Source organism: Saimiri boliviensis, chromosome 10 (genome assembly GCF_048565385.1).
Source record: "Saimiri boliviensis isolate mSaiBol1 chromosome 10, mSaiBol1.pri, whole genome shotgun sequence".
NCBI lineage: Eukaryota > Metazoa > Chordata > Mammalia > Primates > Cebidae > Saimiri > Saimiri boliviensis.
In genome coordinates this window covers 31,921,140-31,945,529 of record NC_133458.1, presented here as the reverse complement: position 1 = coordinate 31,945,529, position 24,390 = coordinate 31,921,140, and the positions used below count along the sequence as shown (strand labels likewise).

The following is a 24,390-nucleotide window of genomic DNA, read 5'->3' as shown; positions in this document are numbered from 1 at the left end:
AACTGGATGTGCAGCCTCTTTGGTCAGAGGAAGAGAAAATAGAGGATCACACCTGTGTCAGTCTTTCAGTGACACAAATCACTTCTGCTCTCACCTCATTATGGGAACATTATTCATATGGACCTGCCTAATGAATTAACATTATTCATATGGCTCGCCCTGTGCATTACCTGCAAAGAAGATGGGTAATGAGAGAAGGACGGGATTTATTTGCTGACCATTGTATCTCTGATTTAGTATAACTTTTTGTCTTCCAAATATATCTCCTTCCTTCTTTCACAATATGAGATCTTTCCTCAAGGGAGAGCCAACAAAGTTAAAAAGGAAACAAAAACTTATTTGAGGTTATAGAAGAAGGTCCATATGGACACTGCTTTAATGATTATATTTTTTAACAGACTCGTGGGGAAAAAAAAGAACAGTGATAATGAAAAATATCACAGAGAAGGTGTGAATGGGGAGAAAGAAAAGTAAGACTATTTATAGCAGATACAGATATATATTTTTTTCCATGAGAATAATGCAAAGTCTAAACCAGCATATATTTTTGATACTCCTATTGTGTGCCATCTTTAAAAGAATATTTGCATTGCACTGAAGCAAAGTCTTCTATAAGAAAGATTTTCTTTAGGGAAGATGGAGAATGTCAAAGTTGACTATAGCTTGCTGGTGCTTGTGTGATAGAACTTTTGTGATATGGATGTTTAAACTCTTCTTTCTATTCACTGAATGGTAATGGCAGACATGACTAAAGCTTTAAAATTCTTAGACTATTATATGCCTTACAATAAAAAATGCATATAAAAATCTCACCTTCTCCCTTGGAAGGCATTTTATTTGACTAAAATAAATCCCAACTGATTATATGTCTGGGCAATGGTATTTAAAGACTAGATATCTATAATAATAAGATGTTATTACCAACATACCAAAGTATTTAAAAGTTTCTTCGCCTAGCTATGGAATCTATTATATCATGTGTGGAGAAAGAATGGGTGCTTTTCTCCTAAGATCAGGACAAAAACAAGGATATCCACTTTGGCCACTTCTAATCAACACTGTAATAAATGCTCTATCCAGAGTGATTAGGAAAAAAAAAAAGAAGAAGAAAAAAAAGAAAGAAAGAAAACAGAAAACAAATTAAAAAGTATCCATAATGGAAAGGAAAAAGTAAAACTACCTCTATTGACAGATAACAGCCTTGTGTATAGACCTTGTGTATTGATGGATAACATGATTTTGGAACCCACATCACCCAAAATACTATTGAAATAATAAATGAGTTAAGCAAGTTTGCAAGATACAAAATCTATATAAAAATCAATTGTATTTCTATATACTGTAAATTAACAATCAGAAAATAAATTTAAGAAAACAATTCTGTTACAAAAACATCAAAAAATAAAATACTTAGGAATATATTTAACAAAACATGAAAATTTTTACACTGAAAACTAGAAAACATTGTTGATAAATTTAAGAATTTCTAAATAAATGGAATGACAAAGATCCTTGATACCAGAGATCCTCAGTATTATTAAGTTGGGCATTCTCTCTAATTCAGTCTACTAATTGAGTATGATCCCTAGCAGCATTCTGGCTAGCACCATGCAGAAAGTGCTAATATAATAATAAGATAGGTATAAAAATGCAAGTAATCCAGAATCAGCCATATTTCAGCTCAATAGACTGCTGAAACATGCTATAGGATGGGTGAACCATGAAAACATGATGCTAAGTGAAATAATCCATCTATAAAAGATTACGTATTTTATGGTTTTATTTATATAAAACACTATTAGTCAGGACAGGGAGTGGCTGCTGACAAACAATTTTCTTTTTTGGACTAATGAAGGTGTTCTAAAATTAGATTGTTGTGATGGTTGCAAAACTGAAATACTGAAACCACTTAAGTACTTATTTTAATGGGTAAACTATTTAGTATGTTAATTATATCTCAATAAAGCTATTAAAGAAAGAAAAGCGGCTAGTTTATGTTATTCATTAGGCATTTTGATGCTTATTACTTTTTTTTTTTTTTTTTTTTTGAGACGGAGTTTCGCTCTTTTTACCCAGGCTGGAGTGCAATGGCACGATCTCGGCTCACTGCAACCTCCACCTCCTGGGTTCAGGCAATTCTCCTGCCTCAGCCTCCTGAGTAGCTGGGATTACAGACACGTACCACCATGCCCAGCTAATTTTTTGTATTTTTAGTAGAGACGGGGTTTCACCATGTTGACCAGGATGGTCTCGATCTCTTGACCTCGTGATCCACCCGCCTCGGCCTCCCAAAGTGCTGGGATTACAAGCTTGAGCCACCGCGCCCGGCCGCTTATTACTTTTATATTTTATGTTAATTAATTTTAAATTCCATGGTATATGTGCAGGATGTGCAAGTTTGTTACATAGGTAAACATGTCTCACTGTGGTTTGTGGCACCTATCAATCCATCACCTTGGTGTTAAGCCCGGCATGCATTAGGTGTTTTTTCTGATGTTCTTCCACTTCCAACCCTTATAGGCCCCAGTATGTGTTGGTCTCTTCCCTGTGTCCATGTGTTCTGATTATAGGTGAGAACATGTGGTGTTCGGTTTTCTGTTCCTGCATTAGTTAGCTGAGGATAATGGCTTTCAGCTCCATCCAAATCCCAGCAAATGACATAATCTTGCTCTTTTTATGGCTGCATAGTATTTCATGATGTATATGTACTATATTTTCTTTGTCCAGTCTATTATTGATGGAGATTTGTGTTGATACTATGTATTTGCTATAGTGGATAGTGCTGCATTGAACACACACATGCATGTATCTTTGTAATAGAATGATTTATATTTCTTTGAGTATATTACCAGTAATGGGATTGCTAGGTCAGATAGTATTTCTCTCTTTAGGTCTTTGAGGAATTGTCATGCTGTCCTCCACAATGGTTAAACTAATTTACATTCCTACTAACAATGTAAAAGTGTTTCTGTTTCTCTGCACCCTGCCATCTTTCATTTCTTGACTTTTTAATAATCACCATTCTGACAGCATGAGGTGGTATCTCCTTGTGGTTTTGATTTGTATTTCTCTATCGACCAGTGATGTTGAGCTTTCTTCCACATGTTCGTTGGCTGCATGTATGCTTTTTTTTTAGAAGTGGCTGTTCATTTCCTTTGCCCACTTTTTAATGGGGTTGGCTTTTACTTTCAAATTTAAGTTCCTTGTAGATTCTGAATATTAGACTTTTGTCAGATGGATAGATTGTAAAAAATTTCTCCCATTCTTTAGGTTGTGTTTTCATTCTGATTATAGTTTCTTTCACTGTACAGAAGCTCTTTAGTTTAATTAGATCTCATTTGTCAATTTTTGCTTTTGTTGCAATGACTTTTGATGTTTTCACTATGAAATCTTTGCTTTGCCTGTGTCCTGAATGATATTGCCTAGATTTTCTTCTATGGTTTTTATGGTTTGGGGTTTTACATTTACATTTTTAATTCATCTTGAGTTAATTTTTGTATAAGGTGTAAGGAAGGAATCCAGTTTCAGTTTTCCACAAATGGTTAGTCAGTTCTTCTAGCACCATTTATTAAGTAGGGAATCCTTTCCCCATTGCTTGATTTTTGCCAGAATTGTCTTTGTTTGCAAAGGATACAATCCTATATCTAGAAAATTTGATTGTCTCAGCCCAAAAGCTTCTGAAGCTGATAAGCAACCTCAGCAAACCATATTTAAAGATAAATGACAATTTGGAAAATATTTTAAACCCTTATAACTGACAAGGTATTTATATTAACTTTCAAAGAGTACTTATACATAATTTATAATAAGAAATACCAATGAAAACAGGTAGATAATATGTACAGGAATTTCAAAGAAAGAAGAAATAGAAATGGGCAAAAATAATATAAAAGATGTGTTTAAATTAACTAAATTTAAAAAAGCAAGGTAAAGCAACACTGAAATACTGTATTTTTGTTTATCATACCCATTAGATTAAAAGGAATAATGATATCTAATAAAAACGGAAATGGATACTCTACTTCATGGCCTGTGTCCGTTTAATTAATGTAAACTCTGGGTCAACGTTTGATAATGACTATCAAAACCTAAAAATGTTCTTATCCTTTGGTCAAGTAATTTCTCTTTTAATATTATAATAAAAAACAATTAGATCACTAAGCAAAAATATATGTACCAACATGTATATGACAATTATATTTAATACTCTTGGAATATAGTATCAACCTAATGTATGACTATGCAAGACTATCTAATAATGTTAAACTTCATTCATACAAAAATATCATGCACTAAATTAAAATGATGCTATAAACAAAGATGTCTATTCTAGTTTCCCTGCAAGTCCCTTGATGGGCTTCAAAAAATTTGCGAATCCAATGATAGCTTATTTAAACAGTTTGTGTTTCTGTAGAAGTATACGTGCAATTAAACAGACATAGGGTCATAGCATCAGTGCCTTTATTTGCGTTTCAAACAGTTCTGTGGCCCATTGTTTAAGGAACCCTGAAGGTAGTGTTCATAATTTATTGTCAATTAACTATCATTTTATTATCACATAACAGTTCTGTGTATAATGTATACACCCACATACATTAAGTGTTCATTGGTAGAATGTAATTTTTCATATTGTGTATCTATTTTGCCTATTTTTTTTCCAGAAAATGCTATATTAACTTTAAGCTTTACAGATAGCTAAGCCTAGACCCACAAGATGGCCATATGAAGTGTTTTTTTTGTTTTTTTGGTAAAAAAGAGAGAAAAAAAGAAAGGGAGAGAAAAAAAGAAAGAGAAAGAAAGAAAAGAATGAAAGAGAGAAAGAAAGAGGAAGAGAAAGAGGGAGAGAGAAGAGGAGTATTGCTTTATTGCCCAGGATAGAATGCAGTCTAAAAATGGGTATTGAAAACCTCTTTTATGCCAATAATTGTGCTTAACAATGGAGACAGGAAGGAATAAAGGAGGAAAATAACAAACAAGCAGCTAACTAATATTTAAACCTGTGAAATGCTATGCAATTACTGAGGAGTGATTTACTTCCAATTATGTAGTCACTTTTAGAGTAGGTGTGATGTGGTGCTGATAAGAATGTATGTTTTATGGATTTAGGGTGGAGAGTTCTATAAACGTTTATTGAATATAGTTTACTTGTTCCAGGTCTGAGTTCAGGTTCTGAATATCCTTGTTAATTTTCTGTCTTGTTGATCTGTCTAATATTGACAATGTGGTGTTAAAGTCTACCACTATTGTTGTGCAGTAGTCTAAATCTCTTTATAAGTCATTAAGAACTTGCTTTATGTATCTGGGTGCTCCTGTATTGGGTGCATATATATTTACAATCGTTAGTTCTTCTTGCATTGGTCCTTTTACCATTATGTAATGACCTTCTTTGCCTCTTTTGATCTTTGTTGCTTTAAAGTCTGTTTTATCAGAGACTAGGATTGCAACTACTACTTTTTTTTACTCTCCATTTGATTGGTAAATCTTCCTCCATCCCTTTGTTTTGAGTCTTTTGTATCCTTGCATGTGAGTTGGGTCTGGATGCAGCATACCAATGGGTTTTGGCTTTTTGTCCAATTTGCCTGTCTGTGTCTTTTGATTGGGGCATTTAGTCGATTAAAATTTAGGATTAATAATAATATATGTGAGTTTAATACTGCCGTTTGATGCTAGCTGGCTGTTTTGCCCATTAGTTGATGTAGATTCTTTATTATGTTGATGCTTTTTACCTTTTGGTATATTTTTGGAATGGCTGATACTGGTTGTTCTTTTCTATGTGTAGTGCTTCTTTCAGAAGCTTTTGTAAAGCAAGCCTGGTGGTGATGAAATCTCTGAGTACTTGCTTGATCACAAAATATTTTATTTTTCCTTCACTTATGAAGCATAGTTTGGCTGGATATGAAATTCTGGGTTGAAAGTTCTTTTCTTTAAAGATGTTGAATATTGGCCCCCACTCTCTTCTGGCTTGTAGGGTTTCTGCTGAGAGATCTGCTGTGAGTCTGATAGGCTTCCCTTTGTGGGTAACTGACCTTTTTCTCTGGCTGCCCTTAGCATTTTATCCTTCATTTCAACCCTGGTGAATCTGATAATTATGTGTCTTGGGGTTGCTCTTCTTGAGGAATATCTTTGTGGTGTTCTCTGTATTACCTGGAGTTGAATATTGTCCTGTCTTGTTAGGTGGGGAAATTTTCCTGAATAATATTCTGAAGAATATTTTCCAACTTGGATTTATTCTCTTCATCACATTCAGGTACACCTATCAGATGTAGATTAGGTCTTTTCACATAGTCCCATATTTCTTGAAGACTTTGTTCATTCCTTTTTACTCTTTTTTCTCTAATCTCGCCTTCTTGTTTTATTTCATTGAGTTGGTCTTTGACCTCTGATATCCTTTCTTCTGCTTGATCAATTCAACTGTTAAAACTTGTGCATACTTTGTGAAGTTCTTGTATTGTGTTTTTCAGCTCTATTAATTCATTTACATTTATTTCTAAAGTGTCTATTCTCATTAGCATTTCATCAAACCTTTTTTCAAGGTTCTTAGTTTCTTTGCATTGGGTTAGAACATGTTTTAGCTCACAGAAGTTTCTTATTAGCCACCTTCTGAAGACTGATTCTGACAATTCATCACACTCATTCTCCAACAGGCCTTGTTCCCTTGCTGATGAGGAGCTGTGATCCCCTGAAGGAGGAGAGGTATTCTGGTTTCGGATGTTTTCAGCCTTTTTGTGCTGGTTTCTTCCCATCTTTATGGATTATCCACCTGTCGTCTTTGTAATTGCTGACTTTCAGATTGGGTCTCTGAGTGGACGTCCAGCTTGTTGGTGGTAATGTTATTTCTGTTTTTTTGTTTTTCTTCAGCAGACGTCCCTCCCCCACAGAGCTGGACCTTCCTGGGTTCAGCTGTGTTTGCTGTGAAACTCTCAACTGTCAGCATTTCCAATTGCTGTTTTTTTGTTGGGGTGGGACCAGCCGAACCTGATCACCTGGCTCCCCGCCTCTGAGCCCCCTTTTTTTCTTTTCCTAATTGAAAGATCGATTCTCTCCCAGATGCCCCAGTTGCCTGCCAAAAAGGCGCCTGGATCTATGCAATTTCCTGTGTGGCAACTGCGCTGGCTGAAACAGTAGCTCCGAGATTCATGGCACTTTTCTGCCTAGGAATCTCCCAGTTTGGCTCCCGGCTTTAGTCCCCCTTTTAATCAGCTGAGTGGGTGACTCTGCCTTCCCAGAGCTCCAAATGCCAACTAAAAGGGCACTCAGTCCCGCATACTGTGCACTGAGAACTGCCACACCAGGACTCCAGCAAAACAGCTGCATTGGCCAAAAGAGTCGCGCTGGCGACACGTGGGGCTCCTCCGCTGGGAATCTCCTGGTCTGTAGGCAACAAAAATTTGTCTGGAAGTCTGGCGACCACTCACTCCCTGCACCTTCACTGGGAGCTACAATCCTGAGCTGCTGGTAGTTGGCCATCTTGGATTTCTCTCCCCATATGAAGTTTTTTTTTTTTTTAAACTGGGGAGAGATGTCCATTTATAAAAGTATTTGCTTGCCTGTTACATGAATATACAAACTTAAAAAAAAAATCTGAGTAGGTACCTCATGTATAATTGGCCAAAGTTTGGTGATTTTAAAGAGGGCTTGTAAGTCCCCTGCTCAAATAGATGTTTAGCCAGCCTCCATTTGTAACTGAAATTTCATTAAAAGATTATTTTGGTTCATTAATTGTCTTCAAAAATTCCTTATTAAAATATATATGACTAGGGAGGAAAGCAAGGGTTTTAAACTATAGCATTTGCATGACTTAAGGCCTTAGAGAAGCTAATTTTAGGAGGTAGAAGTCTTCCAGTACATGCAGCAGATAAAAACATTCCAGAGGTTAGGAGAACTCAGAAGACCAGGATAGGCAGACATTTCTTTATTAATGTAAATTAGGACTCTGCAAGGAAGGTAAGCACCAAGGAGTTGGACAACTCTGAAATAAAAACTATAATTGATTTGCTAAGACTTTAAAGTGACCTTGAAGTCATGGAGATAGACAGGATCATCAGCCTATTGAAGGTCCTTTCAGTCCCATAATTAAAATTTAAGAAGATTCAGCTGGGCCTAGTGCCTCACACCTGTAATCCCAGCTACTCAAGAGGCTGAGGCAGGAGACTCACTTGAGCCCGGGAGGCAGAGGTTGCGGTGAGCCGAGATCATGCCATCTCACTCCAGCCTGGTCAAAAAGAGGGAAATTCTGAAAAAGAAAAAAATTAAGACTCATTACATTTAAAAATTTTTCTCACATTTTATGAGGATATTAACAATTTTTTTTATTAAGAAATGTATACATGTGCCTTTTAAATAACAAATTTCTCCATAGAAAAGAACTGTATAACTTAACATATGTCCAAACATAAGTTCTACACAATTTATATGGTCTGAACTATATTAATATTTATTGACCTATACACTGAATGTTCCCTAGTAATTAAAATAATTATGTTATCTAAAATAGATATTAATTTTACTATTTAGTTTAATCCCTAATAGTCCATAAGAATAAAAGTCTATTGTTATGATGCTCTGGATGCCAGGAAAAATTTTCACTTTTTCTATTTAGTCAGAAAAACTGAAAAGTATTTAAATTTAAATTTTGGTGCTCTTTATTATGTTCTTTTTTCTTTATTACTTTGTACGATTCTAAATACATAACTTTCATCTGTTACTATACTTTTCTCTTTTACAGTTGGACAGGCTAGACTTAACGAATGGTTTGCACTGAACTCTTAGATAAAACAAACAAAAAAGTCTTCCATTTCTTATGCACTTTATATTATATTCTCAAGTAGTTTTAATGTTACTAATATTATTAAGGGTAAACTTTTAAATGACATTTCAGATTATTTTTGCTTTAAAAGAACTATAAATTTGCATTTCTATATCCATTATTTCTTCAAAGAAAACATGAAATATTGCAGATAACAAACAAATAACAAGAATGCCAAACCTAAGACTAACTTTTACTAGTAATAAATCTATTAACTTCCAGTTGGCCATAAGGTGTCATGAGTTTATGACACTCGTGTATATAAAACTTAAGTATGTAAAACTTACAGGTTTTCAACTTCTATTCCTCCCACCTTCCGCTGTGTTTTGACAGACTCCTTTGAGGATCTGATAAAAGCTGAGATTATTAAATACACAAGAAACTTCATATACAATTAGTCAGGTCCAGTTTCATGCCATGTGAACTATGTGGTCAAACAGGGTTCATGCTTAGAACGACCTCTCAATTGCATTACTGTACTATTGTTACTTTCTTGGAATTCTTAATTTTTAAACAAGTAGTCCCATTTTTTTTTCTCTTTTTTTCACTATTGATTTGAATAAACTTTCCTCCCTCCCTTTTGCTGTGCACAGGATTCTATGAATTATGCAAATGGTGCAGCCCAGAGCTCATGGAACTTTGATCTAGGTGGTCTCTAAGAAAGAAAAATGTGTACTTCAGATCTGCTCCAATTTTAATATACCATAAATCTTTATTGATGTCCATGGTTGCTCTTGAACTATGGGGAGAAGAGATCTGAATCTTCTTTAACCCTATCTAAAACGTGTACTCTGTGTATCAGAAAGCATTTGGTCTCTGGTTCAAAGAAAAGAATTTTTTATAGGACTGGCTTCATTTTAGAAAATTCTATTAGTATGATAATATGCTTTTAATCATTTTTATTAGTTTTGAATCAGAGAGAATTTCTCACGTATAATGATACATTTCAAGATAACTGATTTGTATAGCTAGTATTAAAATTAAAGTAAGAGGTCATATTTTTTCAAAGAGCAAATTTAGATGATGAACAATATCTGAAGCTATGTTAGTCTATAATCTCTAAGAATCAAATCCTAAGAAAGAATGTTTTAAAAAAAACAGAATGCTGTTTGGCTTTTAATGATTAAATGAGCAATTTTCTTTTTAAAACATTTTTTCTACTTATTTCGAACCATAAGTCTCAATCACAGAAAACTTGAAACTGTATAAAAGTGTGATGTAAAAATAACTCTTCATTCTGAAATTTACTCCATAATTGGAAATGGGAGACAGAGCAACTTTTCTTCGAATTCTACAAAATCAAGTATGAAAAGTGACTAATGTATCTATGGTTTGAGATTTTTATTATTTTAATTTCATGAGTTGTCCTAAAATTCTAACTGAGTTAATAATAAAATACAGAATTGCATACAAGAAAAAGTGAACATCAGAACCTCGTTTGATTGTTAAACTTTCAGATGTAGCTGAGGAAAAGAACACCTAGTTGACAGGTTTGGAGGAGATGAAAGGAATCTGCCTCTGTCCATTGCTCTGTGCTATAATATGTGGTGCATTTCAATGAACTTTAGGGACAGATGATTGTCACAATTTGATATCTAAACCTAAATCAGGAGTGGTCATATTATTGGGACTTCACACGTCAATGTGGAAAGTGGTTTGACTACTAATGTTGTAGGAATAAAAGAAATTTGAATTTTTGCCTATCCTTCAGTACTAGGAGTTTCTTTGAGGTTTTTAAGTAAGTTTTGGAGTCATGTTTATAATGATGGCATAGGGATTTTTAGATAAGAAGTTACTCTCTAGCTTATCTATATTCTAGAGTCTTAATTTTTCCTGGATTTCACCATTTTAAATTTCAACTTATATTCTGTAAACTTTTATATCTCTACTTTTCCAAGAAATCCTTATGCTTGAATAAATGACTTACAGATTTCAAAAGTTGTTTCTGAATGATGATTGGATAAACTTATCAAGTTATATTTGTCACCTAAATTCTGTTAAATCTAATGCAGAACTGGTTTTTCAAGCTGATTGTCCAATCATAAAGAAGATATCAGTGACAAAATCTATTATACTGAAGTGAGAAATAGTTCAAATAAATTTACTAGAAAAAATAATCATTGTAGTAATCATTAAGAAAATATTAACTTCAATGCATTGATCTACTAAGAAGCCAACTTCTTATAAATTTTATTTCTTATAATCTTCCTACTAGGAAAGGGATAAACTTAAGTCTATACCCTTGAGTCCATGTGCATATTTCCACATGTTAATAGAGACCATATCAGTAAATATTTCTGATTGGCTATTTGATGAGAAAATTCAGACTTTACTATTAAAACAGTTGTATGAACTTCTCTTCCCTGAGGCAGAATTAATAGATTTAAAATTTTGTAGTTCAGAAACACTAATGTTCACCACTTAGAGGTTTAGCTCTTCTTGTAATAGAAACTCATTTTGGAAAATGCTCCTAACTACTTTCAATTGTCTCTCTTTGTTTAAGCAGAAGCATATAATTAAATGCAATATTTGAAAGTGTAAATATGCTGTGATTAGAGTACTCATTGTTCTCTATTTTCATAAAGTAAAGAGACAAATGAAAGGAAATATTCTTTTTGAAGCATTAGTTTTTTTCTAGAGTATACATTCTGAGACACTGCAACTCTAATATCTAACCCAGTCCTCAAAAAATTTAAAGAGCAGGAAAATGAGAAATAAATATATATATGACAATTTATATGTAAAATTGGATTTTATATTTGAAAGCAAAAGCTGTTATATGGGCGTACATTTCATTGGATTAGAGACATGGAGTAGAAAAGATATAAAAAGAGGGTGTGAAATTTCAAAAAATATCTGTTCTCTGTTTAATAAACAAATATTCAGTGTTGTACAATGTTTATTTCTATTAGCAAATTACAAAGCATTGTATTAATCTTCCATCTAATTATATATTCTTAAGTATCATATGTATTATGAATATACACTTTAAATCAGTGTTGTTTGCAGGATTCCAAAAGAAACTTTAATCTAATAGCAATCAGGTCTTATTAAAAAACAGATGCTGGAGAGGATGTGGAGAAATAGGAACACTTTTACACTGTTGGTGGGAATGTAAATTAATTCAACCATTGTGGAAGACAGTGTGGCGATTCCTCAAGGACCTAAAAATAGAAATCCCATTTGACCCAGCAATCCCATTACTGGGTATATATCCAAAGGATTATAAATCATTCTACTACAAGGACACGTGCACACGAATGTTCATTGCAGCACTGTTTACAACAGCAAAGACCTGGAACCAACCCAAATGCCCAACGATGATAGACTGGATAGGGAAAATGTGGTACATATACACCATGGAATATTATGCAGCCATCAAAAACGATGAGTTCACGTCCTTTATAGGGACATGGATGAACCTGGAAACCATCATTCTCAGCAAACTGACACAAGAGCAGAAAATCAAACACCGTATATTCTCGCTCATAGGCGGGTGTTGAACAATGAGAACACATGGACACAGGGAGGGGAGCACTACACACTGGGGTCTGTTGGGGGGAAATGGGGGAGGGGCGGGGGGTGGGGAGGTGGGAAGAGATAGCATGGGGAGAAATGACAGATACAGGTGAGGGGACGGAAGGCAGCAAAGCACACTGCCATGTGTGTACCTATGCAACAATCTTGCAAGTTCATCACATGTACCCCAAAACCTAAAATGCAATAAAAAAAAAAAAGAAAAAAAAAAAAAAAAAAAAAAAAAAAAAATCAGGTGAAAATTTATTTACCTTTCTATTATTTTTTATCTTTTTTTCTCACTAAAATCTAGGTTTATTTTTGAAAGGAATTTGCTTCTGGAAGGTTAATTTAAGTATGATCTAAGAAAATGGGCTTTAGATGAACAGTAGCTGAAAAATATTTTTGTATGTGAAGTGATACTAGAAAAGATTCATATAACTTTGTTGGGTGAAAAGGAAAGCTGGATGAATAGACTGTCGAGAAAATTATTGACAAGGTGTTGTTATAGTCATGAATAAATCTGCTAAAAGATCCAGATTTATCATTCTCACTGAAGACGAAGAAGTTTGAAGATACACAGGATTAAAGCAAGCTCATGTCCATTTGTCATTGTTTTCTGTTTAGTCTGACTATTTTCTCTGTTTTAGAAAAATGCTAATTTGGTAACTGTAACTATATTCTTTAAGTATTACAAAATACTTAAAGAATCAGTTGCAATTTCAAACCCCACAAAACAACAGTACTGTTCTTTATAAAGCCTTGGATATTGCTCTGGTTTTCCACTGATAGCATATACTCAGATTCTTTCTTTCAAAGAAATTGTGTTCTTTCTGTCACTTGATCTTCCTGATATAGTAATAGAATAATTCTCACACAGTACAACAGATCTCCAAGGTTTCATATCTTTATTATTGAAGATTCTGAGATGTTCTGTGATAATTTTTGTATTTATAGTTTATTTTACAATGAAACTAAAAAATACCCTATAAAAACATTTTTAGGATTATGTAGATGACATCTTATAAGATCACCGTCCCAGTTTTAATAGCCATGTTTGAAGATTTTAGATGGCATTTTATGAGCTCACTATTCATAATTTCAATACCGTTGTTTAAATTTTGTTTAAATCCTGTTCATACCAGGCATATTAATTTTCCATGGCTGAGGATAAAATACTGAACTAGGTTTAATGTAAAAATGAGGTAAATGATGAATTGAGGACTAGTAAAAACCAAATGGTATCACAGTGACCTAGTAATGAAAATTTAGTAAGACATGAGGGAGGGTGGTTGATCACAACAATGTAGACAAAAGAAACTCAAGAGAACATGAGATGAATAGCTGTGACCAGTCATCCCATGTATGTTCATTTCTATTGTATTACACCTTTATTTGTGCTTAATTTATAAGCCAGTTTTAAGTTCCTTTTTGTTTGAGAGCTGTAAACAATTTCATATGGAACTTACATGCATTCATATATTTAAAATGCAATAATAATTTTCATCAACTACTAGTGAATCTTTTATATTCTATTTTATCTTACCGGGGCTATTACTTAAGTTTGGAAAGATTTTCATTCTCTTATAAATGGAGCTTTTTTATTCTAATTTTGGAACTGGATCTCTCATCTTCCCACAGTCTGAAGCATCAATTCCAAATTCTCTGTAAATTCCAAAACTAAAATGTAGAACATGAATAGGGTCCAAGACAAAGGGAGTGAAAGGATTGTGTTTAAGCCAATTTGAGTGGGTAATGTCTGTGTTTGTGAAACATTTTGACAATCACTGTATTTTACAAGAATGGGTTTCTAAATATTTTGAGTAGATTTTCCATTAATTTACAAATATGTGTGTGTGTGTGTGTGTGTGTGTGTGTGTGTGTGTACAAAACCCGGGAAAATTACTGGGATAAATCCATACATCTATACTGTTTTAAAGTTGGAAGTCAGAGACACAACTAAATTATTTTTGTGTATAAGTCAAGGTAAAGAGCCAATGTGAATTATGTCACAGCCTCAAGATATTCTATAAGCAAGCAAGGTCATTATGTATAGTTGTGCAGAGTGCATACTGCACAACCCTAGTGATCATCCTTCATATCGGCTATGCTAGAAATATGACTCCTGTGACTAAAAAAACTATGCATAGACACTTTGATTAGGCATACCATTTTTTATCGCAAGTGAAACTATTTTCATTTTAAATTTTTCGTAAATTTCATATTTTTTACAATCTTATGCTGGAGGCCTTTCTCTTTGGAATTGCTGTGCAGACAAGATGAACTTTTAGCTTCAAAAATCAAACTCACTCAGATTGATTTTAATTTATAGTCACTTTGTACCTCTTCTGGTGTGAGTGGTACAACAGAGGTGAATTTCAGTTGTTATATGAGTTGATAACAAAGTCTGGGCATCATGGTGACAAATTCTACTGGTACTTTTCACAAATTATTTCATTTAATTTGAATCCTCACAAAAATTGTGATTGTCAGAGAATTTGGGTGACTTGCCAAAGTTAGTTTAAATAGCAGGTCAGTCAAGCCATAAAACATGTGATTTTGCCACTTTGACACACTGTCGAAAAAAGAGTGTCTTCATGGTAGTAAAAACTGAGGTCATTTTAGTTCAAGAATGATTAACAAATATTCATGATTAACATGCAATCACTCATAAACCCTCAGAGCCTGTGTTAGCATGATGAAATTAATCTTTCAAAATTATTGTTTTTCTTCTTTGTAGACCCATACTGTCCTCTTGTGGAATAAAAACTCTGGCAAAGTTTGGATCTTAACAATGTACATTCTGTTTCACCCCCAAATTATTAATGATTTAAGAAATGTTACCCTACTAATTATGTTTCAAAACATTTAGAGATTATGATAAAGTATGCCATAGTTGGTCTGTTAATGTCTGTGGTGTGATTAAAGTCCTATAAATTCAGGTATCTGAAACTCAGTGGCTACTATCCTCCCTAACCTTTGGGGAATTTCCAAACTTTGCTGATTTCACTCTGTTTAAGACAAAGTAGTCATTTGCATCTGATTTTAGAAAGTTTGAGTACTAAGAATTATTCTAGATCACTTCATAAAAGCAAATTATATTAAAAGTGAATTATATAAGCTTGCTAATTTTATTTGTATTTATAAATATAAATATATTTATAAAATATATATACTTAGATTCTATTAAACAAATTATATAAGCTTGCTAATAATTTTATTTATATTATTTTTATAAATATAATTGATATATTTATAAAATGTATATTTTATTTATATTAAAGTGAAGTATATTATGTAACTAGCTAATAATTTTATTTATAAACAGATGGAATAGAATAAAATTAAGCATACCATTACTACAAACAACAGAAGCCAAGAGGGCTAATCATAGATGCAATGTATCTATTATTCTTAAAATATAGGGCTATTGCTATTTCTGATACAACTGACTTAAGAATATTTAGTTTATAGATATTAAAGATGACAAGATATTTACTTCACATTTTAAGTCCAGAGCAACATTATTTTATTAAGCTACATTTAAAAATATTTAATTGAGGCATTAACAAATGATCAGGTTCTTTAATGGTTTTACAAGTGATATTGTTAGGTTAACAAATCTTGTTTATTTTTCTGTTATTCCACTTATTGAACATATATACTGTACATTTGTACAGGTCACTGGGGAATAGAATGTAAAGAGGAATTACCAAAACAATATCATAGGTCAAAACCGAATAGTCAAAATAATTGAAGAAGTCTTAACTTACATTTCAAAACTTACTACAGAGCAACAGTAATTAAGACAGTATGGCACTGCTATAAGGACAGACATATATGAATGAAAGAGAAATTAGATTTTGGAAATTTCAAAGAGTGTCAAGACCATTCAGCAAGAAATGAGTAGTCTTTTCAACAAATTGTGAGACAATAGATATTCACATGGAAAAAATATACCTGGACTCTTACCTCACACCATATAAAATATTAAAATAGATTATGCTTGAGGAGATGAGAGGAGAGAGTAAAGAGGAATTTGTCTTGCAATTTGGAAACCAGCTTAGCCACAATAGAATGGGGCACCAGGAAGTGTCCTGAGACCTTCATTCCAGGCCAATTCCCAGGCATTTCTAGTCATACCATGAACCATAAGGTAATCTGCTACCTTGAAGGGAAGGACCTCTTGTTCTAACAAAACTCATCACCTGCTGACTAAAGAGTGCTTGGGTCTTGGATAAACACCAGTGGTAGCAAGGCAGTTTTTGCCATGAGCCTTGGGTGAGACCCAGAGCCATGCAAGCATCACATGTGACCCAGGACATTTCTAGCTGTGGTAACCACGGAGAGAGACTCTTTCTGCCTGAGGAAAGTAGGAGGAAGAGCAAAGGAGACTTTGTCTTGCAGCTTGGGTACCATCTTAGCCACAGGGCAGAAGAGTACCACGTGGGCTCTTGGGATCCCTGATTCCAGGCCTTGTCTCATAGACAGCATTTCTGTACCTGCCCTGAGCCAGAAGGGAGTCCATTGTCCTGAAGAGAGAGACACAGATCTGAAAGCATTTACCACAAGCTGATGGAAGAGCCCTTGGACCTTCAGGAAACATTGGTGACAGGCAGTATTCACCATGGGCCTGGTGAGTGGAGGTGAGTGTATAGTTGCCTATAGAGAGAGACTTCTTCTGCTTGAGGAAAGGAGAGGAAAAAGTGGGAAAGACTTTGTCTTGTGCCTTGGGTGTCAGCTCCGTTGCAGTAGACTAGAGCACAAAGTACATCCTTAAGCTTCCTTACTTGACTGGCTCCTCAATGGCATTCTTTGGACCCTTGTGGACTGGAGAGGGGGTTGAACTCACCACCTTGAAGGGGAGAGAATAAGCCTGGGAGGATTCAACACATTCTGACTGAAGAGCTTTTGGGCCTTAAGTAAACATCAGTGATATGCAGGGAGTGGTTGCCCTGTACATTGTGTGAGACCCAGTGCTGTGCTGGCTTCAGGTCTGACACAGCACAGTCGCAGTGGTGGTGGCTACAGAAGTACTTGTGTCACCTTTGTCCCAGTTCTAGACAGCTCATCAGGAGTGTGAGATTCATTTGTTTGGAAAAGTAAGGAAAGAGAACCAGAGTTTTCACCTGATAATTGAAGGAATTATCTCGGATCTTACTTAAGACCACCAAGGTGGTACCTCTAAGAGTCTACAAGACTCATAGTGCTTCTGGGCTTGGGGTGTCCCCTAATGCAAACAGCTGCAGTGACCAGAGACTTAGATAACAACACCCATTACCCTTTGAATACTTGGAAAGCATTCCCAAGAAGGATGGGAACAAAGAAGCCCAGACTCTAAAGACTACAATAAATACATAACTCTTCAATGCCCAGACATTTATCAATATCCACAAGCATTTGGACCAGGCGCCCCCAAACTATGGCGCATGGGCTGCATGCGGCCCCCTGAGGCCATTTATCCGGCCCCCCGCCGCACTTCAGGAAGGGGCACCTCTTTCATTGGTGGTCAGTGAGAGGAGCACAGTATGTGGTGGCCCTCCAACGGTCTGAGGGAACTGGCCCCCTGTGTAAAAAGTTTGGGGACGCCTGATCAAGACCACCCAGGTAAACATGATCTAATCAAATAAAGGAAATACAGCACAAGTGGCCAATCCCAGAGTGACAGAGATATGTGACCTTTCAGACAAAGAATTCAAAAAGCTATTTTGAAGTAGATCAACAAAATTCAACATAATACAGACAGGATATTTGAAAATACACAATCAGAGGAAATAAAAGAAAAAAGTATAAAAAACAATAAAGCATGACTATAATATCTAGAAAATAGCCTCAAAAGAACAAATCTAAAAGTTATTGGTCTTAAAGTGAATGTAGATAGAGACAGTGGGGCGGCAAGTATATTCAAAGGCATAATAATAGAGAGCTTTCCACATCTAGAGAATGATGTCAATATTCAAGTAAAAGAAGTTAACCCAAATAAGTCTACCTTCAGAAAATTAATAATTAAACTCTCAATGATGAAGGACAAAGAAAGGATTATAAAAGTGGTAAGAGGAGAGAAACAAATAAACAAACAAACAAAAACACGCAAAAGAGTTCCAATATGTCAGTCATCCAACAGCCAACTTTTCAGTGGAAACCATACAGGCTAGGAGAAAGTGGCATGAGATATTTAAAGCACTGAAGGAAAAAAAACTTTTATCCTAGAATGGCATATCCAGTGAAAATATACTCCAAACATTTTTCCCAGACAAACAAAAGCTGAGAAATGTCATAAATACTAGACCTGTCCTACAAGAAATGCCACAGAGAGTTATTCAATCTAAAAGAAAAGAGCATTAATGAGCAATAAAAAATAATCTGAAGGTAGAAGACTCTCTGGTAATAGTAAGTGCACAAACACAGGATATTATAACAATGTATTTGTGTTGTATAAACTATTTATATCTTGAGTAGAAAGACTAAAAAGTGAATCTATATAATAACTACATAATTTTTTAAGACACAGCATACTAAGATAGAAATAGCAAAAAGTTAAAAAGTGAGAGATGAATAAAGTTAAAGTGTAGATTTTTAAAAATTTTTCTTTGCCTGTTTGTTTTTGCAAGCAGTGTTAAGCTGCCATTGGTTTAAAATAATAGGTTGTTATTTGCAAGCCTCATGGTAAGCTCAAATCATAAAACCTACAATAGAAACACAGAAAATAAAAAGAAAGGTATTAAAATATACACCAGAGAAAATTACTTTCAAAAAAAGGAAGCAATGAAGGAAAGAAGGGAGGAAGAGAAGACCATACAACAACCATGAAACAAATAACAATATGGCAAGCGTTAGTCTTTACTTATCAATAATAACTTCGACTATAGCTAAACTAAACTCTCCAACCAAAAGACATAGTGTGGCTGAATAGATAAAAACAACACCACACAATCTGTGGCCTGCAAGAAACACATTTCACTTATGAAGACACACAAAAATAGAAAATTAAGGGATGGAAAAATATCCCCTGCAAATGGAAGCTGAGAAAAGAAGAAATAGTTATACCAGATAAAACAGATTTCAAGAAAAGAGCTATAAAAACAGATAAAGAAGATCATGATATAATGATAAAGGGGTCAATTCAGCAAGTGGATGAAGTGTAAATATATATGCATCCATCACTGAAACATCTAAATATATAAAGCAAATATTACTAAAGCTAAACAAAGAGACCCCAATACAATAATAGGTGGAGATGTCACCACTCTACTTTCAGCATTGAACAAATCTACATATCTTCTTGTCAGAAAATCAACAAAGAAACGTTGGATTTAATCTTCACTGTAGACCAAATGGATTTAATAGCTATTTATGGAATATTTTACACAATGATGGCAGAATATATATTCTCCTCAGCACATGCACTATTAATAAGGATAGATCATATATTAAGTCACAAAACAAGTCTGAAAAAATTCAAAAATAATCAAATTATATCAAATATTTTCTCTAACCACAATGTAATAAAACTAGTGTTCAATAACAAGAGGATCTTTGGAAACTATACACACACACAGAAATTAAACAATATATACTTGAATAGCCAGTCGTTTAATAAAAATTTAAGAAGAAAATTAAAAAGTTTTGAAAGAAAAGAAAATGGAAACATAATTTACAAAACCTATGGGATAGAGTGAAAGCAATAGTGAGAGACAAGTTTATAGCTATAAAAGCCTACATTAAAACATAGAAAAACTTCCAATAAACAATCTAGTGATGTATTTTAAAAAATTAGAAAAGCAAGAGAAAAGCAAACCCACAATTAGAAGAAAATAAATAATGAAAATCACAACAGAAAAAAATGACAATGAAATAAACCCAAAAGATTAACAAAATGGAAAAGTTATTTTTTTGAAAAGGCAAACAAAATCAACAGATCTCTAACCAGCTACCAAGATTGTAACATGAAGAAATCTAAAACCTGAATAGATTTAAAAAAAAAAAAAAAGTAATAAGAAGAAAACTGTAATATAAAGTCTCCTAGCAAAGAAAAGTCTAGGATCCAATGGCTTTGCTGCAGAATTTTACCAAACACTTAAAATCTACCAATCCTACTCAAATTAATCTAAAAAATAGAGAAGGGGAGACTATTTACAAACTCATTTTACAAGGCCAGTATTACTCTGATATCAAAAGCAAAAACACACTAAAAGAAAGAAAGAAAAAGAAAGAAAGAAAGAAAGAAAGAAAGAAAGAAAGAAAGAAAGAAAGAAAGAAAGAAAGAAAGGAAAGAAAGAAAAGAAAGAAAGAAAGAAAGAAAGAAAGAAAGAAAGAAAGAAAGAAAGAAAGAAAGGAAAGAAAGAAAAGAAAGAAAGAAAGAAAGAAAGAAAGAAAGAAAGAAAGAAAGAAAGAAAGAAAACCACTAGCCAATATGCCCCTAATGAACAGTGATGCAAAAAAATCTCAACAAAATATTAGAAAATCAAGTTAAACAACACAGTTTAAAAGTAATTATTCATCATAACCAAGTGGGATTTTTCCCAGGGCTGCAAGAATGGTTCAACAAACACAAATCAATCAACATGATACATCACATCAATACAATGAAGGCTAAAACTATGTGATCATTTCAATAGATGCTGAAAAATCATCTAATAAAATTCAACACCCATTCATGATAAAATGCCTCAAAAAACTGGGTATACAAGTAACTTACCTCAACACAGTAAAAGCCATATATGACAGACTCATAGCTCATGTCATACTGAATGGGAAAAAAATGAAAGGCTTTCCTCTCCAATCTAGAACAAGACAAGGATGCCCACTTTCACTCCTGTTATTTAACACAGTGCTGCAGGTACTATTGCTAGCTCCAGCAACCAGACAAGAGAAAAAATAAAGAACATTCAAATTGGAAAAGAAGTCAAATTATCCTTGTTTGGAGATGGTATAATCATATTTGAAAGAAACCTAAAGACTCCACATAAAATGATAGAACTGATAAACAATTTTAATTTAAAGTTTCGAGAAAAAATATCAGCACACAAAAATCAGTAGCATTTCTCTATTCCAACAGTGAACACTCTGAAAAAGAAATGAAGGAAGTAATCCCATTTACAATACCTACAAATAAAATACTTAGGGATCAACCAAAAAAGTGAAAGATTTCCATGATGAAAACTATAGAACATTGAGGCAATAAATTGAAAAGAATGTTAAAAAGGTAGAAAAATACTCCATGTTCATGGACTGAAAAAAATAAATTGGTTAAAATTTTCATACTACCAACAGCAAACTACAGGTTTAATGCAATCTCTCTCAAAATACCAAGGACTTTGTTCACAGAAATGAAGAAAAGAAGAAGAAGAAGGAGAAGGAGAAGGAGGAGGAGGAGGAGGAGGAGGGGGAGGGGGAGGGGGAGGAGGAGGAGGAGGAGGAGGAGAAGGAGGAGAGAAGAAGAAGAAGAGGAAGAGGAAGAAGAAGAGGAAGAAGAAGAGGAAGAGGAAGAGGAAGAAGAAGAAAGAAAAGAAGAAGAAGAAGAAGAAGAAGAAGAAGAAGAAGAAGAAGAAGAAGAAGAAGAAGAAGAAGGAAGAAGAAGAAGAAGAAGAAGAAGAAGAAGAAGAAGAAGAAGAAGAAGAAGAAGAAGAAAGAAAAAGATCCTAGAATTTACATGGAACCTCAAAAGATGCAGAAATAACAAAGCTATCCTGAGCAAAATGAACAAAACTGAAGGAATCACATTCTTGACTTTGAATTATACTCTGGAAATATAGTAACCAAAGTAGCATGGTACTGGCATAGATCAATGAAACACAATAGGAGAACCCAGAAATAAATCCATGCAGAAGATTGAAATTAGACCTCTATCTCTCACCATTTACAAAAATTAAAAAAAAATGGATTAAAGACTTAAGTCTAAGACATGAAATGGAAACTACTAAAAGAAAATAAATTTTGCTTTTCTGCCACAGAGTCTCAGCCAACACCATCACCTGGAGGCTTATGATGTTCATAATTCATAGATGTGAGTTCCAACTGATATGGTTTGGCTGTGCCCTCACCCAAATCTCATCTTGAATTATAAGTCCCATAATCCCCATGTGTAATGAGAGGGACCTGATGTGAGGTAACTGAATCATGGGGGGAGTTACACCATGCTCATCTCATGATAGTGAGTGAGTTGTCATGACATCTAATGGTTTTATAAGGGGCTTTCCCCCCTTTGCTTGGCATTTCTCTTTCCTGCTGCCCTGTGAAGAAGGACGTGTTTGCTTTCCCTTCTGTCATAATTGTGTTTCCTGAGCTCTCCCAACCATCCAGAACTGTGATTCAGTTAAACCTCTTTCCTTTATAAATTACCCAGTCTGAGGTATGTCTTTATTAGCAGCATGGGAATGAACTAATACAATAAATTGTTACTGATAAAGTGAGGCACTGCTATGAGGAGACTTGAAAATGTGGAAGTGACTTTGGAACTAAGTAACCTGCAGAGGTTGGAACAGTTTGGAGGGCTCAGAAGAATATTTTTTTTAAATGTGGGAAAGTGGGGAACTTTCTGGAGACTTAGAGGGCTCTGAAGACAGAAAGATGTGGGGAAGTTTGGAACTTCCTAGAGACTTGATGAATGGCCATGACCAAAATGCTGACAGTGATGTGGACAATGAAGTCCAGGCTGAGGTGGTCTCAGAGGGAGATGAGGAACTTATTGGGAATTGGAGTAAAGATGACTCTTGCTATGCTTTAGCAAAGAGATTGTTGGCATTTTGCCCTGACCTAGAAATCTGTGAAACTTTGAACTTGAAAGAGATAATTTAGAATATCTGGCAGAAGAAATATCTAAGTTACAGAGTATTTAAGAGGAAGAAGAGCATAAAACTTTGAAAAATTTGCAGCCTGATGATGTGATAGAAAGGAAAAACCCATTTTCTGGGGCCAAATTAAAACTAGCTGCATAAATTTGCATAAGTAATGAGGATTCCAATGTTAGTTGCCAAGAAGTTGGAAAAATGTCTCTAGAGCATGTCAGAGACCTTCAGGGCTGCTCCTCTCATCACAGACTCAGAGGCAGAGGAGGGAAAAATTGTTTCTTGGGCTGAGTCCAGAGTCCCCCCTGCTCTGTGCAGCCTCAGAGCATGGTGCCCTGTGTCCCAGATTCTTCAGCCATAGTTAAAATGGGCCAAGGTACAGCTCAGGCTCTTACCTCAGAAGGTGCATGCCCCAAGCCTTGGCAGCTTCCATATGGTGTTAGGCCTGCGGGTGCACAGAAGACAAGAATTGAGGTTTGGGAACCTCTACCTAGATTTCAGAGGATGTATGGAAAGCCTGGATTTCCAGGCACAAGTCTGATGGTAAACCTGTGTTAGGGCAGTGCGGAAGGGAAATATGGAGTCAGAGGCCCCAAAGTCTCCACTGGGGCAATGCTTACTGGAGTTGTGAGAAAAGGGCCACCACCCTCCAGACCCTAGAATTATAGATCCACTGACAGCTTGCATTGTGCATTTGGAAAAGCCACAGCCACTCAACACCAGCCATAAAAGCAGCCAGGATGGGGACTGCACTTTGCAAAGCCAGAGGGGTGTAGCTTCCTAAAACTTTGGGAGCCCACCTCTTGCATCAGTCAGTGTGAACTGGATGTAAGACATGGAGACAAAGGAGATCATTTTGGAGCTTTAAGTTTTAATGACTGCTGTATTGGATTTTGGACTTGCATGGGGCCTATAGCCCCTTTGTTTTGGCCAATTTCTCCCATTTGGAATGAGTGTATTTACCCAACACCTATATCCACATTGAATCTAGGTAGTAACTCACTTGCTTTCAATTTTACAGGCTCATAGGTGGAACGGACGTGCCTTGTCGCAGACGACACTTTGGAATTGGACTTTTGGGTTAATGCTGGAATGAGCTAAAACTTTGGGGGACTTTTGAAAAAGCCTGATTGTGTTTTGAAATGTGTGGACATGAAATTTGGGAGGGGCCAGGGATAGAATGATATGGTTTGGCTGTGTCCCCACCCAAATTTCATCTTGAATTCTAGTTCCCATAATCTCCAGATGTTGTGGGAGAACCCAGTGGGAAGTAATTAGATC

The 24,390-nt window shown here is 34.9% G+C and overlaps 1 long non-coding RNA gene across 2 annotated transcripts in view; it reads left to right on the top strand.

Annotated features, from left to right (window-relative positions):
* The window catches only part of LOC141580045 (uncharacterized), a 159,753-nt gene that overhangs the window by 54,075 nt on the left and 81,288 nt on the right, over nt 1–24,390 (top strand). The window lies entirely within an intron of this gene.